General features: G+C 45.1%; 1 protein-coding gene across 2 annotated transcripts in view; it reads right to left on the bottom strand.

The window, feature by feature from the left end:
* The window catches only part of KCNJ6 (potassium inwardly rectifying channel subfamily J member 6), a 281,504-nt gene extending 265,470 nt beyond the window's left edge, over nucleotides 1–16,034 (bottom strand). Inside the window, exon 1 of one of the 2 annotated variants that reach the window (XM_045501384.1) lies at nucleotides 15,447–16,034. The gene's annotated coding sequence lies outside the window, so the exon portion shown is untranslated. Of the gene's footprint in view, nucleotides 1–13,125; nucleotides 13,542–15,446 lie in introns of those variants that run through there. The other variant, XM_045501385.1, reaches the window with a different exon arrangement.
* Nucleotides 16,035–25,779: the final 9,745 nt, after the last annotated feature.

The raw sequence follows: 25,779 nt of genomic DNA, 5'->3' as shown, positions 1-25,779 counted from the left end.
CTTTGGGAACCGCTGGCCTCGAATGACTTCTGTCAGCTCTGATGCTTCTTTCTGCCCACAGAGAGTGACTCATGGTCGGAGAGGAGGCAGGAGTGGCGCTGGTTTGGGGCTCAACGCTCCTCAGCTGCCGATAAGAAAGGGAGCCGCCTAATTCAGCCTCTTTCTCAATGAAGAGATCCCTTCTATGACAGCTCACCTATTATAGGCTCTTTCTACGGCTCCCTGTCGGTGTCGCCTCTTCTCAGATGCTTCCCTGCGGTGACCCTGGACGCACCAGGAGGGCTAACGAAAATTCAAAGCAGTGAATATACATTTAAGGGATTCCCTGGTGAATACCTCGGGACGCGGCCCAGAAGGAAGACATCCATTCCTTCCTTGCCATTACGGAAACTGGATTTTTGTCAGAGTGGGGATTCTATCTTACCGTCATCATATCTTGCACGTAAGAGATGTCCACAGATTTGAAAGGCACTCTGGCTGACGGGTCATGGGTCAGGACTCTGAAAAGAACGTGAGGCTATTTACAAATAAGTTCCGAGCGCTGTGAAAAGCCTCCGAAGAGCTATTCCTTCCCTTGTCTGTTGACCGAAAGTAGAGTTGTATGGAAAATATAAAGCAGGAGGGACGTCTTTCCCCTGCGTGGGGAATTTGACAGACTCGTAGCTTCGTCCTGGGGTCACTCTGCTCCAGGCTCGTTCGCGATGACCGCGCGTTTCACGTATGGGCCAAAACGTCATTTGGTGGGACAGGACTCATTTCGTTTACAGAGAGCAATGATAGTTCCCCAGTAATAAAGTCATGACCTCGTAGAGTGCCGAGGTCCAGCGTGACGTGTTGACAGACACGGAAGACGGTCACTGCCGTCAGGGGGATTGCAAGCCCTTTGTGTTGTGGGGACTTTAAAACACATGCGCTCCAACGCCATTTCCTGGCTCCTCCGGCTTCTTCCTGCCTTCCAGTGGTGGGGAACTCGGAGCCGGGCCAACAGAGAGGGCCGGCCACATTGCCACTTCCCAGCTGTGACCACAGAAGGGTCTTCCTTATGGGTCACTTTGTAGCTTCTGCCACTGGGTCCTAGTTGTATTTCTTAGAGTTTAGCGGAACCCTGCTAATCCCTCCCTTTATCTTAAAGTATTGTATCAGAATTCCTGAAAAGAACTGTCATGCCTCCCCACCCCCACGTGTTCTGTAGGGGAAACACCCCCAATTCCTTTGTCTATTCCTCACCGATCGCCCTGATTCCTCCCTTCTGCAGGTGACTGAGTTGGGTTGTGCCCCTTTTAAGTAGAAACGAAAGGAGGTAGCAGTGAAATAAACCCGCTCCTCAAAAACACTCTCTTCATTTATCAGAAGCTCCACTCTAGACATCAGTCACTTTAGAATGGCAAGACATTTATTTATTTATTTATTTATTTATTTTATTTAATTTTTTTTTTAGTACTCCATTGTACGGATATACCAGTTTTTTTTTTAATATGAAATTTATCGTCAAATTGGTTTCCATACAACACCCACTGCTCATCCCAACAGGTGCCCTCCTCAATGCCCACCACCCGCTCTCCCCTCCCTCCCACTCCCCATCAACCTTCAGTTTATTCTCAGTTTTTAAGAGTCTCTTATGGTTTAGCTCTCTCCTTAACTTTTTTTTTCCTTCCCCTCCCCCATGGTCTTCTGTTAAGTTTCTCAGGATCCACATAAGAGTGAAAACATACAGTATCTGTCTTTCTCTGTATGACTTATTTCACTTAGCATCACACTCTCCAGTTCCATCCACGTTGCTACAAAAGGCCACATTTCATTCTTTCTCATCGCTGAGTAGTATTCCATTGTGTATATAAACCACAATTTCTTTATCCAGAATGGCAAGATATTTAAAGCGTTCAAGAGTTCTTTAATCCAGTATAGCTCCCCATGGAAGGATGTATAGTCACTATTCCGGGTTGGTAACTTTGGGTCCCGCATGTGTGGACTGTGGCTTCGGCACCATGCTGGAGGGCAGGGAATGAGGGTAACTGGCAGCATCCTGTGTGGTCGCCGTATTCCTTCCGGCTCTTTGTCTCATAGCTGTCTCGTATATCTCCACCTAATATTCATCTTGTCTAGACTGTAAGTTGAGCATTAAAGTTGGTGTCTCCCTGGGTGGCTCAGTCAGTTGAGCGTCCGACTCTTGATTTCAGCTCAGGTCATGATCTCACGGTTCGTGAGTCCAAAGCCCACGTTGGGCACTGTGCTGGCAGTGTGGAGCCTGCTTGGAATTCCCCCTCTCTCTCTGCCCCTCCCCTGCTCTCTCCCTCTCTCTCAAAATAAATAAACTTAAAAAAGTTTATGGGTGTCTCCCTTCCAGTGAAAAGGTGTAGACTTTAGTTTCCAAGGGTACCCGCTTTCCTTGAGGCAGGCAGGAGTTCTCAAAGGCTACTTACAAAATACGTGGTCTATTTTGAGGAAAACACAAACTATTGTCAGATTAATTCGCCCCAAACTTAGAGCATGGGTCTACCCTATAGATGTTTATGTGATTCGAGACAAAATGCAAATTGCTAGTCAATGGCAAGTTCAAGAGATTGGAAGACAGCATCTAATTCTTGAGCTTTCTTCAACACAACGTGGGCGTAACGGTCAGGATTAGAAACTTGCTCTCCAGCATGGGTCGTGAAGTCAGTTTTTCTTCTTTGTGTCTACTTTCATGGCTCAGCTACCAGGAGTCAAACAATATGGATTTTCTTCTCTTTTGTAAGCATCAAATACACTCATTCCAAAGTCAAAGATCCCAACTAATTTCTTAAAAACAAATACACCGCTGAAGAATGATTCAAGAGCTCAACAAAATACCGTTTCCGCCAGGGATCTTTCCACCACTGGGACAGATCATTTGCCCCGCCCCCCTTATTCCTGACCTACAATAGCTGTATTTCTTTGATGCCAGACTTTTGTATTAAAGCAGCCAAATGGGTATGTTTGATATTGGATACGTATCCAAGGACTCTAGTGTGCTTACACTACCAGTGTATTTTCCTCCCGGGCACAGAGCTGAACTTGTCATTGCAGTTAGGCGAAGTCACAGAGTGTGGGCAGAAGTGATATACGTTACTTCCAAGGCCCGGATCATTAAAAATCTCCTGAGTATGGTCCCTGTATGGCATCAGCCAATTAGATTTACGAGAATGAGAAATAACCTTCTATTTTGCTAAGCTGTTGAGATTTAGGGATTTTCTGTTACAACAGCTATCTAATTAATACGGTTTACACGGCCGCACAGAGGACCGCATTCAATGACATATTGTAGCAAACGAATGACGGCATCTATTATTCATAAAGTGGATACTCTGTGCTGGACATTGTGCCAGGAACCTTACATTATCACATTAATCCTCATAACGTCTCTGGGGTGGACGCTATCATTTTCATTTTATAGACAGGCAAACCCAGAGCTTAAAGTGGATCAAGGTCACATAATTAGTGTAGTGGAGTATGTAATTGTCCCCAATTATTCATTTCCCTCTTTGTAAGAAGATTATACATCTGCACCTGTTGCTGTATGCAGATGCTTCAGTGTGGGATAAATATGTGTCTCCATCTCATCGGCCGTTGACATGGACGTGACACATGACTTGTTTCTGGTCCATAGTCTCCGAGCGCATAACTTGGGCCATCCCCGAGCAGGACTTTTAAGGGCCCTTGCTTAATCTGGCATTCTCCTTGCCCTCTGACGCTAGCATGGAATGTCCCAGATCAGACTGGTCCTTCAGCTTGGACCCCAGAACAAGGAAGACACGGGGTGGCAGGCCCACAGCCAACCAGCAAAGGTACGCAGCCCGAGGGGGAAATCAACGTCCTTCTTGTAAGCCACTGAGATGCTGAGACCTGCTGTTACCGTACCGACGCTAGCTAATACCTAAAGCTTGATTCAGATGCAGTCAGTGCCACGCCAGGGTCTGTGCTTTTCATCACTGAATAACGCCTCCCAGGCACAATGTCACGTTCACACACATTCTGGTTGGACGCTATGAGGAGAATGGAAAGCATCCTCAAAAACCAACCAACCAACCAACCAACCAACCAAACAACTCCATTCTCATCCGGGTAGGAAGAAAGTCGATGTCTGTAAGTTTAAAGAGGCAATTGTCACAGCAGCAGGATTTGAACTTCACTTATAAAGACTTGTCTCTCACGTCGCATATATGTTCAGATTTCGTGCCCCCAAACAACTGCGGGCAGGGATATGGATCCTTTTACCCATAGATTCAGTTGCTGGTGAATTTTGTAAAGTGTTCACGCTGGAAGCCACGTCTCGGTGACTAGGAACGTGACTGGTGGTGACCGTCGAAAATCGTTCACCGAACGAACCACCAGTGCCATATGGTCTCTGGTTCTCAGTACGGCCACAGAGAGGAAATGTGAAATACGAGACTGAAGGGGCCTCGGGGGCTTAATCTGACCAGCATAAATCTGTAAAGACATGAATTAAGGTGCCATTTGTTTAAAATGTGGAATTAACTTCAGACATTGCAATTGGAAAAGTTGATTGATGGCCTGAAGGCATCTGGACAGGATGAAGGTTTGAATGGTCACTTGAATGCCACGCAAAATCATTCTCTCAAGACTTATTTAAATAACCGTGCAGCTCAGTAATAAATAAAGAAAGAAATATGTATAATTGATTAGCTGGTATGGTTAGATCAAAGCTACAGACAGTTTAGGGAATACGGAATGTTCTTTTTTAAGATGACATTGTCCTCAGAGGATAGGGTCCAAGATGGCAGCATGGGAAGCCTGTGAACGCATCTCCTCCCACAGACACATCAAATCTACAGCTACATATGGATCCTTTCCCTTTGAAAAAGATCTGAAAACTATAGACGAGCTGCTCTCCACAACAGAGAATAAAAGGACCACATTAAGATGGGACGGAGAGGTGGAGACAGTCTTGAAAGAAACCCCATCCCTGGAGCAGCAGCACACAACAGGGAGGGATCTTACCAGACAGGTGCTTCTTTCTGAGTGAGAGTTTGGTGCCCCGCACGGGGCACCCTGGCCTCTGGGATCTGTGCCAGAAAGACGAGCCCTCCAGATGTCTGGTTTGGGCAACCAATCAGGCTGATGTCCGGAAGTCCCAAAGTGCTGTGGGAAACAGATTCCCCTCTTGGGGGGCTGGGGTATGGCTTCACTCAGCAAAAAAACAAAAAAAAAACAGCCGTTTGAAAAGTACCTAGATTATATGTGAGGGGCATTCATCCGTCGATCGGAGGCATCTGCTGCAGGGGCAGGGGCACAGCTGAGATGCTCCGGGAAATGGAGGTGCTGACACCATTGTTGTGCCCTCTGTCTAGCCTGCTTGTACAGTCAAGTGAGCTTGGACAAGGCGCCCTCCCCCTGACTGGCTTGGAAGGGCAGAGGGAGCCGCTGAGACTGGAGAGTGGGGGAGTTGCAGTGCTCCCCTGCTCCCTGGCTGGGGCTGGCAGCCCTGGTGGTCACAGGATTCCCCCACTCCTAGACCAAAGCCAGGGCGCACACTCAGGCGAGACACTCTCTTGCTGCACCGGCGCAGATCAGACGTTTTCCCACTACCTTTCCGAAGCCGGTGAACTTGCCCTGCCCCCTGCCCCCTCCAATGGCCTTGCTAAAGCCAGAAGGCCCATTCAACCCACACAGGGGACACTCTTTGATCACCCGGCTCTAGTGGCTAAGAGAATTGACATTCCAGAGCTCCACAGGACCGTAACAAGTAGAAAGATAGCTCTTGGCAGGCCACCACCCCAGGGCACAGACAGCAGACACACACAACCTCAGTCTTCCTGTGAAAAGGACCTGTGAAGTCGGCCGCCCAACCGACCGAGCCACTCAGGCGCCCCACGGCCCAGTTTTTATAACTGCTGCCCAGGGGAGACCTCCAGATCTCCTGGCCTAGAGGCCAACACGGATTATGCTTGCAGTCCCCCAAGACTGTATATCTTTGCATAGTGTACAAACCACTGCCCGAAGATCTGGCTTTTAGTCGCCCTGCAACTAGGTGCTAAACAGATTCTGCCTCCCCCTCCACCTTAGAACAGGCTGACAGGTCTTGGCACGTCTTCAACGTATCGATAATAACTTAGGCAATTTAGACAATCACAAAGTTTCAAGAAACAACCATGAGTTAGGACAAAATCGACAAGGTTTATCACCTATACAAGGACACTTTTTCAAGCCCGAAAGAGGTAGCTGTGTGGCCTAATACACAGACGCAGAGTCAAGCAAAACGAGGAAACAGAAATATCAAGGTTATTCAGACTTGAAGGAGAGAGAAAGAATTTACCAGATAAGCAAAAGTTAAAGGAATTCATCACTACCAAACCAGCCTTACATGAAATCTTAAAGGGACTTCTTTAAGCTGAAAAGAAATGGCGCTAATGAATAATAAGAAAACATATGAAAGTAAAAACCTTACTGGAAAATGTAAATCTACAGTAAAAGCAGTGGATTGATCACTTATTATGGTACTTAGGAGGTTAAAAGACAAAAATAGCGAAATGAACTAAAACTACAATAAAGTTTAAGGAATACATAAAGCAAAAAGATATAAAAAGTGACATCAAAAACGTAAAACATAGAAGGAGGAGTAAAAATATAGAGTTTTGGAATATGTTCAAATTTAAATTGCTATCAACTTAAAATAGACTGTTTTATACATAGTATGACATATGTGAACTTCATGGTAATCACAAACCAGACACTTACAGTACATACACAAAGGTAAATGAAAAACGAATTCAAGCATAACAAGAAAGAAAACCATCAAACCACAAGGGAAGAGAGAAGAAGAAGAGAGGAACTATAAACACAACCAGAAAACAATGGACAAAATTGCAGTAAGTACACCCTATCAATAATTACTTTAAACATAAATGGACAAAATTCCCCAATCAAAAAAGTGGTTGAATGGATTTACAAAAAGATATCTATATGCTACCTGTAAGAAATTCCCTTTAGAAGTAAGGATACGGGGCACCTGGGTGGCTTAGTCGGTTGGGCGTCTGACTTCAGCTCAGGTCACGATCTCGCGGTCCGCGAGTTCGAGCCCCGCGTCGGGCTCTGGGCTGACGGCTCAGAGCCTGGAGCCTGTTTCCGGTTCTGTGTCTCCCTCTCTCTCTGCCCCTCCCCCGTTCATGCTCTGTCTCTCTCTGTCTCAAAAATAAATAAACGTTAAAAAAATTTTTTTAGAAGTAAGGATACAAACTGACTGAAAGCAAGAGACGAAAAAAGATATTCCATGGAAATGGAAATGACAAGAAAGCTGGTATAGCTGTACTTCTATCAGAAAAAGATACAAAAGACAAAGAGAAGCACTATGTAATGATACAGGGGTCAATCCAGCAAGAAGATAAAGCATTTATAGATGTATATGCACCCAACTTAGGAGCACAAAAATAAATGAGGCAAATATTAACAAACGTAAAGGTAGAAATTGATAGCAACACAACAACAGTAGGCAATATTAACATTCCCCTTATATCAATGGATATATAACTCATCCAGACAGAAAATAAACTGGAAAACACTGGCCTTCAACAGCACATTAGGGCAGATGGACTTAATAAACACAGAGCAATTCCATCCAAAAACAACAGAACAGACTTTCTTCTCAAGTGCTCAAGGAACATTCCCCAGGTTAGACCATTACATTAGGTCACAGAAATAAGTCTTAATAAATTCAAGAAGACCAAAAGAATAGTGAGCATTTTTTGCAACCACAATGATATGAAACTAGAAATCAATTACAAGAAGAAAGCTGAAAAATCTACAAATACATGGAGATTAAACAATGCGTTCTTGAACAACTACCAGGTCACAGAAGAAACCAAAGGAGAAATCCAAAAATACCTGGAAGCAAATGGAAATAGAAATACGACATACCACAATCTCTGCAGCAAAAGCAGTTCTAAGAGTTGAATTCATAACAATACAGGCCCACCTCAAGAAATAAGAACAATTTCAAATAGACAATTTAATTTTACATCTCCCGGAACTAGAAAAAGAAGAACAACCCCCCCCCCCAATTTTGTAGAAGGAAGGAAATAATAAAGATCAGAGTGGAAATAAATGGAATAGAGACTAAAAAGACAATTAAAAAAATCAATGAAACTAAGAACTGGTTCTTTGAAGAGACAAACAAATTGACAAACCTCTAGCTAGACTCACCAAGAAAGAAAGAGAGAGGGCTCAAACAAATAAAGTCAGAAATATAACAGAAGTTACAACTGATACCACAGAAATGCTAAGGATCATAAGAGACTATGAAGAATTATACACCAGCAAATTGAACCGCTTGGAAGGAATGGATACATTTCTAGAAATGTACAATCTTCCAGAACTGAATCATGAAGACATAGAAAATCTGAATAGACTGATTACTGGTAAGGAGATTAAATCAGTAATCCAAAGCCTCCCAACACAAGTCCAGGAACAAACGGTTTCACTACTGAATTCTACCAAACATTCAAACAAGATTTAATACCTATCCACAAACTTTTCCAAAAAATTGAAGAGGAGAGACAGCTTCCATACTCATTTTACAAGTGCAATGTTACCCTGAGACCCAAACCAGACAAGAACACTACAGGGAAAGAAAATTACAGGGCAATATCCCTGATGAATGTATATGAAAAATCCTCAAAAAATTAGCAAACCAAACTCAGCAATACATTAAAAGGGTCATACACTAAGATCAAGTGGGATTTATTCCAGGGATGCAAGGATGGTTCAATACCTGCAAATTAATGAGTGTGATACACCACATTAACAAAATGAAAGATAAAATCATATGATCATTTCAATAGATGCAGAAAAAGTATTTGATGAAATTGAACAACCACTTATGATAAAAACTCTCAACAGTGTGAGTATGGAGGGAATGTGCCTCAACTTAATAAAATCCCTGGGAATAAACTTAACCAATGAAATGAAAGACCAGTACATCAAAAACCATAAGACATTGAGGAAATAAATTAAAAAGACATAAATAAATGGAAAGATATTCCATGCTCATGAATTGAAATAATTAATACTATTAAAATGTCCATACTACCGAAAGCAATCTACAGATTCAATGCCATCCCTATCAAAATTCTAATGACACTTTTCACAGAACTAGAACAAATAACTTTAAAATTTGTACGAAACCACAAAAGACCCCAAATAAAACAATCTTGGGAAAGAACAAAGCTGGAGGTGTCATGCTCCCTGATTTCAAACTATACTGCAAAGCTATACTAATCAAAACAGTATGGTATTGACATAAAAACAGACACAGAGATTAATAGAACAGAATAGAGAGCCCAGAAATAAGTTCACGCATATGTGGCCAATTTACAACAAAAGAGGCAAGAATATACAATGGGGAATCGACAGTCTCTTCAATAAAGGGTGTTGGGAAAACTGGACATCTACGTGCAAAAGAATAAAACTGGACCCACTATCTTACACCACATGTATAAAAGTCAACTCAGATTGGACTAAAGACCTGAATTTAAGACCTGAAACCATAAAACTTCTAGAAAACATAGATGGTAAGCTCCTTGACATTGGTCTTGGCAATTTTTTTTTTGGATCTGTCTCCCAAAGCAAGGGTAACAAAAGCAAAAATAAACAACAGAACTACATCAAACTGAAAATCTTATGCACAGTGAAGGAAACCTTTAACAAACTGAAAAGGCAACCTACTGAATGGGAGAAGATATTCACAAGTCACATATCCAAGAAGAGGGTAACATCCAAAATGTATTTAAAAACTTATATACCTCAATAGCAAAAGCAATCCAATTAACAAAAATAGGCAGAGGATCTGAACAGATATTTTTCCAAAGGAGATGTACAGATGGCCAACAGGCATGTGAAGAGACGGTCAGCTTCGCTAATCCTCAGGGGAATGCACGATGAGATCTTACTCCGTGCCAATCAACGACTAGTTCAATAAGACATAAAATAACTAGTGTTGATGAGGATGTGGAGAAAAGGGAACTCTTGTGCTCTGTTGTGGGGATGCAAATTAGCACAGCCACTTTGGAAGACAGTACAGAGGCTCCTCAAAAAAGAAAAAAAACAGTAGAACTACCATAAGACCCAGCAATTCCACTAGTGGTTACCTATCTGAAAAAGAAACAAAATATCTAACTTGAAAAGACGTACACACCCTTTTGTTCATTCCAGCATTATTTACAAGAGCCAAGATACTAAACGACCTCAGTGCTCACTGATAAGTGAATGAATGGGGAAGATGTGGTGTGTGTGTGTGTATTATATCATATGTGTGTGTATATATATAATGGAATACTACTTAGTCATAAGAGGAATGAAATCTTGTAACCTACAAAAAACATGCTAAGCAAAATAAGTCATACAGAGAAAGACAAATGCTGTGTGATTTCACTTACATGTGGAATCAAAAAAACCAAAACCAACAAAACTCAGTCACACAAATACAGAGAACAGATGGGTGGTTGCAGGGGGTGGGGGTGGTTGGTAGGAACGAAATGGGGGGAAGGGATTAAGAAATATGAACTTTTAGTTATAAAACAAATAAGTCATGGTTGTGTAACGTACAGCATGTGGAATATAGTCAGTAATATTGTATTAATTTTGTGGGGTGACGGACTTCACAATGTTCACAAATGTCAAGTAACTATGGTGTGTGCCTGAAACGAATATACTATTGTACGTCAGTTATATCTCGAATTTCACTTTATCTTATTTTTAAGTATTCATTTCTTTATTTATTTTGTGAGAGAGAGACAGCGAGCGAGCGCACAGGTTGGGGAGGGGTAGAAAGAGAACAAGAGAGAAACCCAAGCAGGCTCCACCCTGTCAGTGCAGAGCCCGACACAGGGCTCGAACTCACGAACTGTGAGGTCATAACCTGAGCTGAAATCAAGCGTCAGATGCTTAACCGACTGAGCCACCAGGTGCCCCTATATCTCAAATTTAAATAAAAAGAGGGTAAGAATACCATTAGAGTACTAACTACCATCATGATAATCTCTTCTTTGTATAAGACCCTAATCATTTCTAGAGCCAATTATTTAAAATACATTTTAAAATGTGTTATCCCAAATGACTGCATTTTATCTTTTTTAATCTCCTTAAACCCTCAAACTACAACTAAAACAAAATCTTAATTCAACAAATATCTCGATGATTTTTCAACCTAACTACCAATTTCCCTTTAATTCATATTACTAAATTTAATAATTCTGAAAAAATCCAGAGGGACTCCATTCTCTTTTGATATTTAAAATGACATTTGAAAATCAAAAATAGAAACAATAAATGAAACAAACAAACAAAAAATAGAAACAATAAATGCCATCTAAATAGACTATAAATCCAAACATCTCAATTCCACAAACCTTAAAGTCTTGATACAATGAGTTGAAAAACAAAACAAAAACACAAACACAAACAAAAAACCTTGGTTTCAAAAGTGTCATTACTTTAGTGCTGGTAAAAATACAGGAGACTTAAACGCTAGCCTTTTCCCCAGCTTCCTTCCCCTTGTTTCCACTCTCTCTGGTCTATTTCCCTTACTAATCTGCATATTGCTTACATACCATTTGTTTAAGGAAGAGTTGTCGAAAAAGAAAAGAGCCTTACCCTGCCTGCTTGCCCATTTTGGTAAAGAAGCTTCATCGTATTTTCATGAAGATTCACATAGTCAAGAGTCAACCGTTGGGAAAAGCAATACTTTCTACCCACGAAAATCAGCGAATGGGGTTAAGCTTCAATAAGGGTGTATTTATGTATTTTTCATTGCCAATAATTTTGTCCTTTTGCTTCTTCAACAGCTCTTCTGATGTCTTGTTTTATGTAAAGGCAGAGATAGTTTGTAACAAGATGGGGGGAGGATTTGAGAGGGAATGAACACATTTCTATATACTGAAAGGCAACAGCCTATGTAGATCCTGGTATTACATGGAGACCCGGATCATAAAAGTTAACATACACTATTTGATGATGTTCAGGAAATGCCAGGGGAAGGTGACAAAATTATTTTTTAAAAAAATTATACAAAGTGCACAGGGATAAAGATTAAGTCTCCTTAACAAATCTTACTTGAAATGGGTAAACCAATTATTTTGGAGTATGCCATTGACTGCCATCAGGGCATAATGATGCTCTGCTCAACAATTAGCCACCCAGGAAGAAAGCAAATCCTAGTTTGATAAATTAGCACCAAATATACGAGCATAGAATCTACCAGAACTAAAGATCATTGGTTGAGCAATTTCCTATACCTAGATCATTTACATTCCCATCTTTTTTTTTTTTTAATTCACGAGAGAAATTGAGCTTTAGAACTCACCAGTACATTACGTTAGAAATGATCTTTTTTTATGGAATGATCTATATTTTTGTATGGATTTATCTCCTAACTAATCTCGACTTCTCGTCTACTGATAGCTTCAGATGGCACAAAGCCAGGATACAGTTGTTTTAAGTGCTAACAGTACTCCATGCACCACTCCTCTCCACTTTAGGCAGCAACTCTTCTATAAATTACATCATGGATAAACTTAGCAATATCTATCAGGAATGGAAATGGAAGAAATCGTGTAACATCTCACCCTTTGACCAGGTTTGGAATAGACTGCTTCTGCCTTCAGTCGAGATCGTGAAAAAACCCCACAAAAACTGGAAGGTATAAGCACACCGCTTTAACCAAGTCCTAAGTGCTCTGCATGCGTCCCCTTTAGAAAGCAATGGCAAGCTTGGAAACACAGTTGGAAAGCCCAGCAAAGAAAATCAGGATTTACCTCATTTACCTTCATAGAGAACAAACCGGAACCAGCTCAAGACTAAACCAACACACATAAGTATATCGTCAAAAGAGAAAAGCAGCCCAGTGTATTGTAAAGGCGTTATCAGTTATTTCCCACCAGTTGTCAAACTTAGACTGGGCTCTGCAATTCAAATCGTGCCTTGGAACAGCTGGATGCTACTCTTAAAAGCTGTCTATTAGAAATGTGATTGCCACTTTTCTCTACTATTTTTCCTCATCAGTATTGGCGGGCGTGAGGATCTATGACCAAAGATGAGGACAGCAGGACAGAGACCAATTTTGCCCAAGGTGAAGGCAGAATGGCGAGAGAGACTTACCTGCTTTCACTCAACGGATGCTGAAATGGAACTCGGGTGATAATAAGTCCTCCCCTCTTGCACAGTTTCCTCCTTGTTTCCTATGCCTGCAACCTTGGAAATGTAGCTGCCCTGTTCACATACTGGCTTAAAGATACAGTTACCGCATCTCACCTCACTAGCACACTTACTTCCCTTTCCTGGAGCTCACTGGCTCTTTTTTTGGAAGAGTCTGTCAGGTCTGGACCAAGAGTAATTTATTTCTCTACCTCTGTGGTCTCAGGACCTCTAGACAGGACTTGGTTAACTGGTATCTTGCTGACAGGGTGCTCCTACAGTCTTTCTGTCATCGAAGCCCCATTCAAAGTGAAGAGGAGAGTGACAGGGTAAGAAATGAATGGATGCTTTTGAAACCAAAGGGACTTGGTTGAAACTAGGCAACTCTCATCAAAGACTGATCCAGGGTGTGTGCGCGCGCGCGTGTGCGCGCGCGCGCACCCCCGCATACCCCCTTTCTCCCCGAGGACAGGGTCATTCTCCATTCTTCGTTCAGCTTGCATCTTTTGCTGTTTTAGTGCTCTTGATTTTGAATAGTTACTCTGATGCACCGCCATGCGTGAAATGGATGATTTGCAAGCTTCTCTGTCCCACGCAATTCTGTGGATAATCAGATATCCAGATTCTGCACGGGCAAGAGAATCGTTCCTTTATAGAAAGTGATTGCTCCTGCCACCAAAGGAGCTGATAGTGTTCCCGGGGCAGCCAACTGGGAGGTGGGAACCTGGCTTCTGTGCTCTGGCCTTGGTGCTGAATTCGGAACCTGCTGCCGGAACCATCTCCGTGGCCTCTGGGCAACTTTGGGAGGTTTGAGAGGGTGCCGGCCAGTTCTGGCAGCCCCCTCACGGGTCGCCGGCAGGAATTTGGGCAGAGCCGATTCCCTGGGACCCTCCAGAGGGTACGCGGCTGGCTTATTTCTTAGCCTGAAGCGGGGAAAGTTTTGTCCAACGCATTTTTGTAACTGGAGCTGCCTTCTCCCCTCCCACCTGGGTCGCCATGGAGACTCAGCTCTTTCTTTCTCCAGGCAAAATGGGCGAAGCTTAGTTAGCAGTGCCCTGACTATAGCAAGCCCCTTTTTCTTTCTAATCAGCTCCTGGGCATCCCCTTCCTCTTTTCAGCAGAAGAAAGGTAGGGCAGGGTGAGGAGCTAGTAAGGATGTGGCATTGCACCCTGCATGGTGGGGGCTGCCTAGTACCTTCAGACTTTGGATAAAAGCAAGCAGGAGGCACTCTATAAACATATAATGAATCTCCAACTCCCAAACACTGGAGTTTTCTCTCTCTCTCTCTCTCTCTCTCTCTCTCTCTTCCTTTTTTGGGAGTGGAGGCGGGATTCTTTGGAAAATTCTGGTATTTTGTTTCTCCATTAACCTCACCCCATTTCTGTGGCTGTTTCTATTAAGACATGTTTCCTCCTTAAAAGTCTCTCCATATTGAGGCTGGTACAAGAGATATACCTGTGGATCGACCCAAGGTTTTATTGGGTTTGGGGAATACTAATGTTATTTCTGTTAAAAACTAATTCAAGCTTAATGTCTTGATGCAAATGAAAATATACCCAGGAGGAAGCAAGTCAGGGGATTTGTCCAATCCCTAAATGCCATAAACATCTCATTTTATCTGAAGGGGTTTGCTCTCTTTCTTTTTTTCTTTTCTTCCAATTACAAACCAATTCAGTTCACTTCTAGGGAGAAGTGTTTGTAGCCATCATATCCTACATTCCTGGTTTTACTGATAGAGAACAGTTAGGACTTATTGTTTCCCATTCTCTGCCTGTTTCTCCCCACCCCTCACTTTTCCTTTTCTTCCTTCTCATGTTCTCTGTCTCGGTCTCTGTCTCTCTCTTCTATGCAAAAACGAACAAGGATACAGCTTTCCATAAAGACAATGGGCTTTTCCCAACTGGAAATGACTACACCGCAAGCCGCCCCTGCCAGTTAATCAGTGCATTTCTTCTTTGCCAATGGATGTTGAAATGATGTCTGCAATAACTGACTGGGTTTCTCTGAGCCCAGGGCATGCAGACCCCTCCTCTCCCCGCCCCCCCCCCCCCTTGCGAGTTTTCAGTTGCTAATGAAAACCATATGAAACAGATTTCCCTTCTGTTATGTAACCGGCTTCTCCCTCGCCTTTCCCTTGACTTGGGCATCATGTTTCTCTCATCAGCGTGGAGCATGCAGCGGCGGCGGAGCCTGGGGAGGGGGAGGTGGGGACCCGAGGGCACGGAACGTTCTGCCCAGATTGATGCCAGCTTCTCGCCTTCGAGCAACTCAGCGCACCGCTTACCTTGTTGCGGACAGGGTGGTTTCACTCAATCATGATCTCCTCTCTTGGAACGGAGCAAGATTTAATATTTCACTACACGATGGATGGTGAGGGGAGAAAATTTTAAAAAAAGAAAGAAAAAAAAAAAAAAAAAAAGAAAGAAAGGAAAGGAAAGAAAAACTGGAATCAGGTGGTCAAATTTCACACCAGCCCCGGGAGGCTATTAGGAGACTCCATTCTCCTGGCGGTGCCTCCAGCTCTGGGTCTGGCTTCCCGGTTCCCGCGGATCCCCACCCCTCCACCCGCCCAACCTCTCCGGCCAGGTGCGGCCGTCTGCAAACTGGCTCCCTCTGGCCGCGAGCGGAGAGGAGGGCTGGGCGCGGGGTCAAAGGAGGGGCGGAGGGGCGGAGGGGTGTGCGTCGGGTTCGGACGCGGGCGGGAGACCCGGTGGAGGGAACGGGGAAAAGGCAAGAGTGGCGGAAAAAAAAAAAAAAATTCCCGGCTGGGAGAAAAGTGATGGGCCACGCAGGGAGACGTCATGAAAGCCGCAGATTCAATGATCGCTCCTCAATTCCAGCGGACTGGCTGAGCCCCGCTGGCCGCGCACGAACCGGCGCGGCTGCGGGGATAAAAACGAGCGCAGCGCCGCGTGCTGGAGAAAAGCGGCCACACAGTGTGTCCCCGAGAGGCAGGGGGGTGGGGACGCGGAGGGGAGGAGCGGGAGGCCGGGAGACGCCCACCCGCCTCCCACACCCCGCCCCGGGTGGGGGTGGGGGTCGGGGGACACTCCGTCGACCCCTTCCCAAGCCAGAGCCGGCGCGGAAGCCACCGAACCAACCCCCCCCCCCCGCCACTCCAAGATGAAGCTGCAAAAGTGGGGGCGCTCCACGCTGGGGGAACCTTTTGGGTTCAGCCTCCGGTTCCCACCTTCCCTGCTATGTCACCGAGTAAGTTATTCCTGGAGAAGAGCCTGGACAGCAGCAAAAAGCCGAAGCTCGGGGATCAGTTTTTGTCTGCTGCTTGGAGGGGCTCCGTCTTTTGGGTTTTGTGAAAGCGGGAGAAAGAGGGGCTTGTCTCGCTCTGGGCTGAAATCAAGGAGTCCGCCTGGGCGCAGGAGCTGGGCGCGCACTGCCCGCGTGGCCAGGAGGGGGCGCCGCGAGCGACTGGGGTTGGGGGCGGGGCGGGGGGGGGGGAACGGCCGAGTGGAACCCAGTGGAAGCCCCGCCCGCTGCTTCCTTCAGTCCGTCCTGTCCACAGCAGCTGGGGTCGCTGCTGTTGCCCCATCCTACCCCACCCTGAGGTCTCTTCACAGGCACTGGAGACAAAGAAAGGGACCGTGACCTTTCTCAGGCATACCTCGGCTCCCCTTCCAAGTTGATTTTGTCAGGATTTGGACTATTGCCTGCTCGATCCCGTCCTTTGATTTCTAACTTGCTTTGTATGGTTATTCCAGGGGCCGCCTCACAATGCTCCCCTCTGCAGCCCTTCTTTTTCTTATGGTCACCGTCAACAATATTTCCCCATTTCCAAAGCCGTTCCACAGCTTGGCACGACCTCTGCGCAGTCCACTCTTTTATGCCCTCTTTCCCCTAGGGATACATCGATTGGCCACTAAATTTTAAGAGCAATGACGACCATTCACTAGTAATTGTGTCATGACTGTTTCATAACTGGCTGTTCTTTTGCAACTTTACAAAGCGGGTTTCCTTTCACAAGGCGTGGAATTTCTGTCTCCAAGGGGACGACCCTATTCCAGAAAAAAGGGTTGATGGAGACCTCTTGTTTCCAATACCATTTTATTCCACATTTATGCATTCTAATTACACAGCAGTTCAGCTCTTCAAGAATGCTGTCTGCTTTCTAAAAATGACTGGTGTGGAGAGGTGTTTGCCTTAAGTTGCATCAACAGTTATATACAAATCAACCGGGTGGCCTGTTGAGCTCCTCTTTGCTGCTGATTTTCCCTGAGAGGTTATCATGTCACTGGCTTTTCCTTGGGGTCACAAATTCTGCATACGGAAGATATTAGTATGTGTAATACGTGATTTTTATGCTCCACAGGGCTTCCCGGATCTAGTCCTTGTGTTAGAGATAAAGATAGACAAAGGACAAGTAGACTCAACAGTCCCTGAGGAATCCTTGAGCAAGTCTGCAAGATGCAGGGTTTCGGGGGACACAGCCCTAGAGCCTTAAAAGAACAACTCACGCTGACTGTAGTTGCCTACAGAGCATTCTTTTTCGTCTGTGAAGGCGCTCTGGATGTGCCCGCTAATTTTGACTGCACAGATTTCTGCCAGTTGAAGGATTTCCCAACATTTATTCCTTACAAGACATCAGACTAAGTAGGTGAGTCAAGAGAGGGCAATAACCCGCTTTTCTCCTTTGAACGTTTGGAAAACTCCCCTGGCTTGACATTGGCCAGAGTGCTGGGGGCTACAGCTCTTTCTGAACGGTGCAGTGGCTTGTGTTGAATGAAGCGGATCACATTAGCACGGCATGGGATTCGACCAAAGCCAGAGACAGCAATTGGTTTTACTAGATTCGTTTATTCCTGAGAGATCTCAGGCGGTGATCGTCACCGCCGTAACGAAGTTGAGTCTCCGTGGCATCTGAAAATCAGGCAACCTGTGCTTTGCCGCTCCTCTGAGCTTACGAGAGACCTGTCTGTCGGGACACGATGCGTTCAGCGTGCCTGGAATCTTCCTTACGTACCTATTTTACGATTCCAGATGAGGCCAAGGCCTCGGGTGGAGGGGTGGGGTGGCTGCCACTGGGGACTTCCAAGTCTTTAGCTCTTCCCGCCTCTGGGGGGGTCAGGACTCCAAAGATGACGAAGACAGCGGCTTCTCGGATGGATTGATTCTTCTGTGTGGACAAGGCTGGGTTCTCCCCCACACATCAAACTGTAACAGAGGCTTATTAGCTAGGAGGAATGACAAACTGAATTATCCCGACTGGGTGTCATTTGCTGCGTGTAATCTCATTTTTCTCCATCATCGATGGTGGCAATTTACGACCCAATCTATCTCCCTCCCCGCTGTGTAGATCTGGCCTCAGCTTTGGACAGGCTGACACCAGAACTGTGGTGGGTGGCAGTTTCTGGCCTCCGTCTCATCTTGCTTTGTCTTATGTCTGTCTGCTTGTCCGATATTTAAGCCTTTACAGCTGCTGAGGGGACCCGTTTCTCTTCGTTTCACTTCCCCACCCGCCTCTCCCCCTCCCCCCTGCAAAACCCCAACACTAAAAGCATCTTTAAAGTGCAGAGATGGGTGTATAATTTTTAAATAACGTATTTTAACTCTCATAGAGCATTTTCAAGAGTCTCAAGGAAGACATTTAAGAATCTTTCCATTCTACTTCTCTACTTCCAGTGGACTGAATGGATTCCGTCCATGTTTCGTATTGAGGGAATATCCAAGAAGAGCTATTGTATTTCCATTTTGGATTTGGATGGTAAATTTTGAGACATTTTGTTGTTGTTGTTGCTTGTGTTTTGTTTTGTTTTTGGACATACATTAAAAAAATTTTTTTTAATGTTTATTTGTATTTGAGAGAGACAGAGAGCAACTGGGGAGGGGCAGGGAGAGAGGGAGACACGGAATCCAAAGCAGGCTCTGGGCTCTGAGCTTTCAGCACAGCTCAACGCGGGGCTTGAACTCATGAGCTGTGAGATCATGACCTGAGCTGAAGTCGGACGCTTAACCGACTGAGCCACCCAGACACCCCTAACTTCTTTCTTTTTTAAAAAAATGTGTATTTATTTATTTTGAGAGAGGGCGAGGGAGTGTGAGAGAGGCAGAGAGAGAAGGACAGAGAGAATCCCAAGCAGGCTCCACATTGTCAGCACAGAGCCCGATGCAAGGCTCGAACCGAGGAACTGTGAGATCCTGACCTGAGCCCAAATCAAGAGTCGAATGCTTAACCGACTGATCCACCCAGGAGCCCTGATAAACTCTTTCTTATAGAATGTTTTATTAGTTCATCACTTGGTAGGTATCATGCCTCTTAATCACAATGTCCCCCAAGAAACTCATCAAGATGCAATTTTCAAAAGTCATGATAGCTTCAGATACAATATTTCAGAAGACAATGAGAAGCGAGGTTTACAACAAAATTGCATAAATTAGTCTTCCTGTACCTCTTACTGGAAAGAATTTTAGTTACCGTGAAATCTGTGCAACACAAACACTGAGGGCCAAAATAAAGCACCTGAGTTTGTAAGACGCTCTTTGCGTAGTTAACAGCGTGCTAAGATGCCCGGATTCTGTGGCTCAGGTTTTTGTTTTTGTTTTAACTGATACTCTTAGCAAAGAGGCTATGAGTTGGAGAGGACGAGGTCAAGTTCGTTGTTTTGTATGCTGTCGCAACGGTCTGTGTGTCACCCCCTGTGGTCACAATGGGCACCAGGCAGACAGACCTTGTTTGTCTTCAGTAGAGGTGGAGCTCCAGCCAGCATTCACAGGCTTCCGTGGCTGTCCCAACAGGGCCTTCCCAGCCTTCTTTCTTGGAGACACATCCCAGAGTCCAGTTCCAAATTCCGGATCGGCCTTGGTGGTCTTAAGCGAGATTCATATATTTAAGCAGTCTTGGCCCCAAGGGTCCATGCCACTTGGTCCGTGGCAAGTGATGGATTTAGCGAGGGGTTTCTTGCTCTATCGTTTTATCTGTAAAATGGTGTTGCTGGTGGGTTCTTTGGGAAGCAGACTCTGAAATGGATGTTTTTAGGGATGTGTCTCAGGGATCAACACGTACGGAAGATGAGGTAAGGAAGTGTGAGTGAGCAGCAGGGCGGACATCATCTTGGCCCATCCCACAGGAAGTTCCGAAGATAAACTAAACCAGTAGAGTTGTCCTGTATTACGCCAAGTTTGCCCCCACAGGATTGGTCCCTGGTAGGAGCCGTCTGGGAAGGCATGGCTGTGGGAAAGGAGGCTTTAGGTACTCTGCATCTGATGGCTAAAAAGAGCTTTCTAGCAGTCAGTCGGTAAGCCCTCTCCCGAAGGAGGATCTTAGTGACACAGTTCCACATCTGCCAAAAATGGGGATAATAGCATTACCTATTGAATAGGGTTCTTGTGACGATTATACGACATATATGACATAATTCATATAAGAGGTCGAGCCCGCAGTCTGCCATAGAGTCGCGGCTTAATAAATGTCAGCTCTTTATTGACGGCTGATGCTTGTCATTTTTATGATTACACAAACTCAGGATTGTGTGTTTTCAAGTACCTCCAGATTTGTATCCACACAGGTTTAGGTCCCTCTTCAAGCACCAGAAAAATACTGAGAAGGCTTCATATTGTCTCTGATTAGCTAAGCCCAATCAGTCCCTGAGTCCTTTCATCCCTACTGTACCACTTCCTGGAAGAGGAGGAGCCCAAGACTCTGGCATCGACTGCTTCTCCTTCTGTCTGAAACGGAAGGGGTCTAGACAGGAGTAAGTGTTCGGTATATGTTACATAAGCCTCTAATTACACAAGGAAGTTTGGCTCTCACTTTGTGGGAAACGGTGGGAAGAATTATCTTTTTGTACGCCCAAAGGAAACCCTGGTAGCCACAGATCATGGCTTGCTTTTCCTTGCACTGTCATTCTCAACACCCAGGGATTTATTTAGGTAGTTCTTTCCTCCCATTTTCTCCTTATGTGGAACGGAAGCGTGAGGGATGGAATGCAGAATCCGTAAAAATTCCAAAGTCCACGAGAAAGACAAACATCCCCGCCCGGAAGGTGCAGTGATGCCGCAGTTTAGCACGGGCTCCGTGAAGTTGATTGCTGGTGGCCAAGAAAGAACAGATCTCTTCTGCAGCCTCAAGTCCCCGAGCTGTTGTCACTACTTGTACCTATCTGCTGACTCAAGACCCACCCGGCAGCAGGAAGGAGAACACTGGTGACGAAGATGCTATGAAAGTGAGGAAACCACAGACTAGAGGATGTTGAGGTCACCTCAGAGATTATTTGGTCCCTCTTCGCTCCCACGAGCCTCTCTCTGACCCCGATCCAAGGCCCCCAGGTTGCCTCTCCCTCCGAATCACCATGATTCGTTTTTACTTCCCAGCTCTTAGGTCGGTCGCTTCTTCACCGTGTCCACGCTGCGAACGCCTACCTCCTCTCAGACTTTTAGCTTGTTTCTTACCTTTTGACCCTCCCAGAATAATTTCCCCTCTTCTTGAAGCTGTAGGTTCTCAAGTCTGACCCTAGTGACCTGTGCCTTCTGGTGCCTGTCTTCTCATTCTGTCTCATGCATTAAACAGATTCTTTATCGAACCGTAAATATGAAAGGCGTATTTCCCATAGAGCTATACCATCCTTTCCCGACAGATATAATTCAGGAGAGAAACATGATACAAGACAATGAGATAATGGAATGGATTTTTGCCCAAATGCTTCATGGGCAACGAGATAATGATAGAGCCTTTAGAAATTTAAGGGATCTTGGGGAAATTACTTAACTTTTTAGGCCCTCCATGACAAGAATAACTACGATACCTCTTATTAGTTTTCTGTTGCTGCATAACAACTCCAAACTTAGTAGCTTAAAAAATGCCCACTTGTTAGCTCATAGTTCTGTAGGTCCACAGTTCAACAGGGCACGGGCGGGTTCTCCGCTTAGGGTATCACAATGCTGGAACGAAGCCGTCAGCCTGGTCTGGGAAAAATCCACTTCCAAGCTTATTCTTGCTCTTGGCAGAATTCACTTTCTTGGGATTGTAAGGCTGAGGTCCCCCATGATCTTATTGGCTGTTAGCAGGAGGCCGTCCTCTGTTTCTGGAGGCCACCTACATTCCCTCATGTAGCCCCTCCAGCCTCAGGCCACGGGAACGGCATAGATTTCTTTTCACTTTTCAATTCTCTGATGACTTCTGCTACTACGAGGGGGAGAAAACTGCTTTTGAAAGACCCATGGGATGAGAGCAAGCCCATCTAGATAATCTCTCAGTGTTAAGGTCACCTGAGTAGGGACCCTAATTATGTTTGAAACATCCCTTCTAGAATTCTGCCTATCACATACCTGCTTCAGAGGGTTTTTATTAGATGGGATGACACATGAGTAAACAGTATATTAAAAGTGAAGTTTTGTGATATCTATCTTTCTCTGGCTGACTTATTTCCCTTAGCGTGATTTCACTCTCATGTAGAATTGGAGAAACTCAACAGAGGAACACAGGGGAAGGGAAGTAATAAGATCAAAACAGTCAAGGGGGCAAATTGCAAGAAGCTCTTAAATACAGAGAACAAACTGAGGATTGCTGGAGAGGAGGTGGGGTGGGGGATGGGCTGGGGGGGATGGGTACTGAGGACACTTTTCCGGATGAGCCCTGGGGATTGTACTCCTAAAGCCAAGACTACACCGTATGTTAACTAACTTGAATTAAAAAGAAAAAAAAAAAAACATTTAAGAGGCGCCTGGGTCGCTCAGTCGGTTGGGCATCCGACTTCGGCTGAGGTCATGAGCTCACAGTCCGTGAGTTCGAGCCCCAGGTCCGGCTGTGCTCACAGCTGGGAGCCTGGAGCCTGTTTTGGATTCCGCCTCTCCCTCTCTGTCTGCCCCTCCCCTGCTCATGCTTTGTCTCTCTCTCTCTCTCTCTCTCTCTCTCTCTGTCAAAAATAAATAAACATTAAAAAAAATAAAAAAAAAACATTTAAAAAGTAAATAAAAGTGAAGTTTTAACGGAAACACCGAGCGATACGCATGGTTTTGTTGAGCTGCTGATTCACTTTGCTGCCACGACCTAGCAGCCAGGCCGCAATTCATTGATCCACCTTTTGCCCTGACTCCTCCTCCAGCTTTTCTGACTCCTGAGCGTGTGTTTCTAGCTCTGTGATGAAGGATTGTTTCTGCAGAACCCTCTTGTCACCAAGGCCAGAGGCAGGAAGAGCTGACATGAGGTTCGGTTCATCCTTGTGGGGTTCCAGCCTCTGCTTGTGGGTTCCAGCCTGTTTGTGCCATGTTATGGCTATTGCTGCTGCCCTCTCTAGCTCATCTGGGGCTAAGATCATAGTAGTGGCTGCATTTTTCTCTTGCCATCTTGTGTTCCACTTACTGTCGGTCCGCACGTTGACAGGATAGACTTCGTTACTTGGACAGGTAACCCCAGCCTTTGTGGGTTAAGACGGGGGCCCTCGGTGGTGCTATCACTGTGAACTTGCCATGATTTTCTAGGACTATTGAATAAGGGAATAATAAGAGGTGCCCTAGTACATTCCTGAATTCAAAAATAGACCTTCTTGTCCACGTTATAGAATAGAAACTCAAGTTGTCTCTGGTCATCAGGATTGCTCCCGACAGCCGGGGACTCCTTTTCTGCCTGCCGGTTTAGCCACGTAAGGGGTCTCCGAAGGCCAGGGTGCAATCTCAGCTTTCAATGCATTAGAAATATTACCATGTTTTGTAGTAGATGCCTTCTTCCCTTGGACACTAGCCCTCCAGACCCATCAGGTCAAGGTAGCAGGGATGAGAAGCGAACATCATTTGGTAAAAGAGAGATGGCGCCACTCTCCTCGATCCCCCCATTGGTTACCCGCCACGCATTCCACGTATGCCGGCTATGGCCTTGACGGCGTGGGTATTGGTTGCCAGTTTAGGACATTTATCACACCCCGTAGGAGAGAATCCCAACCTCACAGGGACGGTTTCCCAGCTGGTGCCATGACAGAGCTTTCAGAAGACCATCCCACCTAGGCAGTGGCTTCCTGGTGACGGGAAGCATGGTGAGATCAGTCAATTCCACGGCATGAGCCCAGGATGACGCTTAGCTGACCACACATTTGACCCCTGCTTGGTGGGATACTGCAACAATGAGTAAGGGAGAAGTTGTTGAAGCAATGAGGTTTTATGGAAGAGGTTCAGTGTCATGCCTCTGCTACAAACAGTCCTCCTGGCTCCCTCAAAGGCCGGTCCTCTGCAGGAGAGAGTGGCTTTGATATAAGACATAAATGCCTTCACTTTCTGTGCCCATTTGTTGAGGCCCATACATATACTTCTTCCTAGACCTCACTATTACCAATTTTCTAATCCTGATGACACGAACCAGGGCATAGCTGTAACTCATTTTTCCTCTCACGTTACAAAGAAAATAAAAGCACCATCTGCGTACCTGCCCCTGGGGGTATTTCCCTTCATCACCGTCTTTCCTAAGCAGCTTCTGTCTGGTAGAAACAAATCAGGTTCTTGATTTTTCTTCCTTCTTTAACTGGTCGTAAGAAATTCCCATCAAACCATTCACATGTGTTGACAGATATAAGGCAGAGCAGGAGAATCAGTCAACATCTGGCCAACTTCCTGGTGAAGTTTACTTGGAACCTGCATTCTGTTTGGACCCCCAGTCTTGTTTACCTGTGTTAGATTGTTGCACTAATGGCTCCCAATGGATCGTGCCTTTAGGTATCCAAGCCCTTGCGTTGTCCACTCTCACATTGACTGTGCTTGACGGGTGACCTGCATTGCTTAATGGGGCATCAGCAAATATGATACATGTTTGCGTACTGGGGTTAATCCATTTGAAATGCTGCCCCAAGACGGCATGTGAGGAAACTTTGTGTGGCCTCTCTGAGAATGAAGGGCCATAGTGAGAGAGACCCAACTTTCTCAGCTGTCTTGGTTGAGCCCAGCGCCCAGCTGGCCCTTTAGCTTAAAAAGGAAGGAAAAGCGCATCTGGATGGCTCAGTAGGTTGCGCGTCCGACTTTGGCTCAGGTCATGATCTCGCGGTTTGTGGGTTCAAACCCCGTGTCGGGCTCTGTGCTGACAGCTCGGAGCCTGCTTCAGATTCTGTGTCTCCCTCTCTCTCTCTGTCCCTCCCCTGCTCATGCTCTGTCTCTCTCTGTCTCTCAAAAATGAATAAATGTTAAAAAAATTTTTTTTTAAAGGAAGGAAAAACCAGCATGAGAACCACTCATAAGAAGTCAACAGAATCATAAGAGATAATAAACCACTGTGTTACATTTGTTTGTTTTGATTGAAGCCTCTATGTTCTGGGGTGGTTGTTATACGGCAATAGATAACTGGAGAAAAATCAGTACCTTCTAGCGGAGCGATTCTACATAAGAACCTAAAACATGAAGGATCGGCTTTGGAACCAGGCAATGAGCACAGTCTGGGAGGTGAGGAATCTGCCGTGGGAGACTGGGAAAAGCATAACTGAAGGCTTGTAGTAGGGAAGCAGTTTGCAAATCTGTCACTCGTTTGCAAACCCATCTCCCAAGTAGCTTGGGAGATAGAAAACGTACCTGAACTTAAGGATCTCGCTAAAGAGATTTCCAGGTAGAATGTTGACAATGCCCATGGCTTCTTTTAGCTGTGTCTACTAAGGAAATGCTTAATAAGAGAGCAAACTATTCCATTTGTAAGCAGA

This window comes from Leopardus geoffroyi, chromosome C2 (assembly GCF_018350155.1).
Source record: "Leopardus geoffroyi isolate Oge1 chromosome C2, O.geoffroyi_Oge1_pat1.0, whole genome shotgun sequence".
Taxonomy (NCBI): domain Eukaryota; kingdom Metazoa; phylum Chordata; class Mammalia; order Carnivora; family Felidae; genus Leopardus; species Leopardus geoffroyi.
Note: the sequence above shows the minus strand (reverse complement) of the source record. Positions and strands in the feature narration are given on the sequence as shown.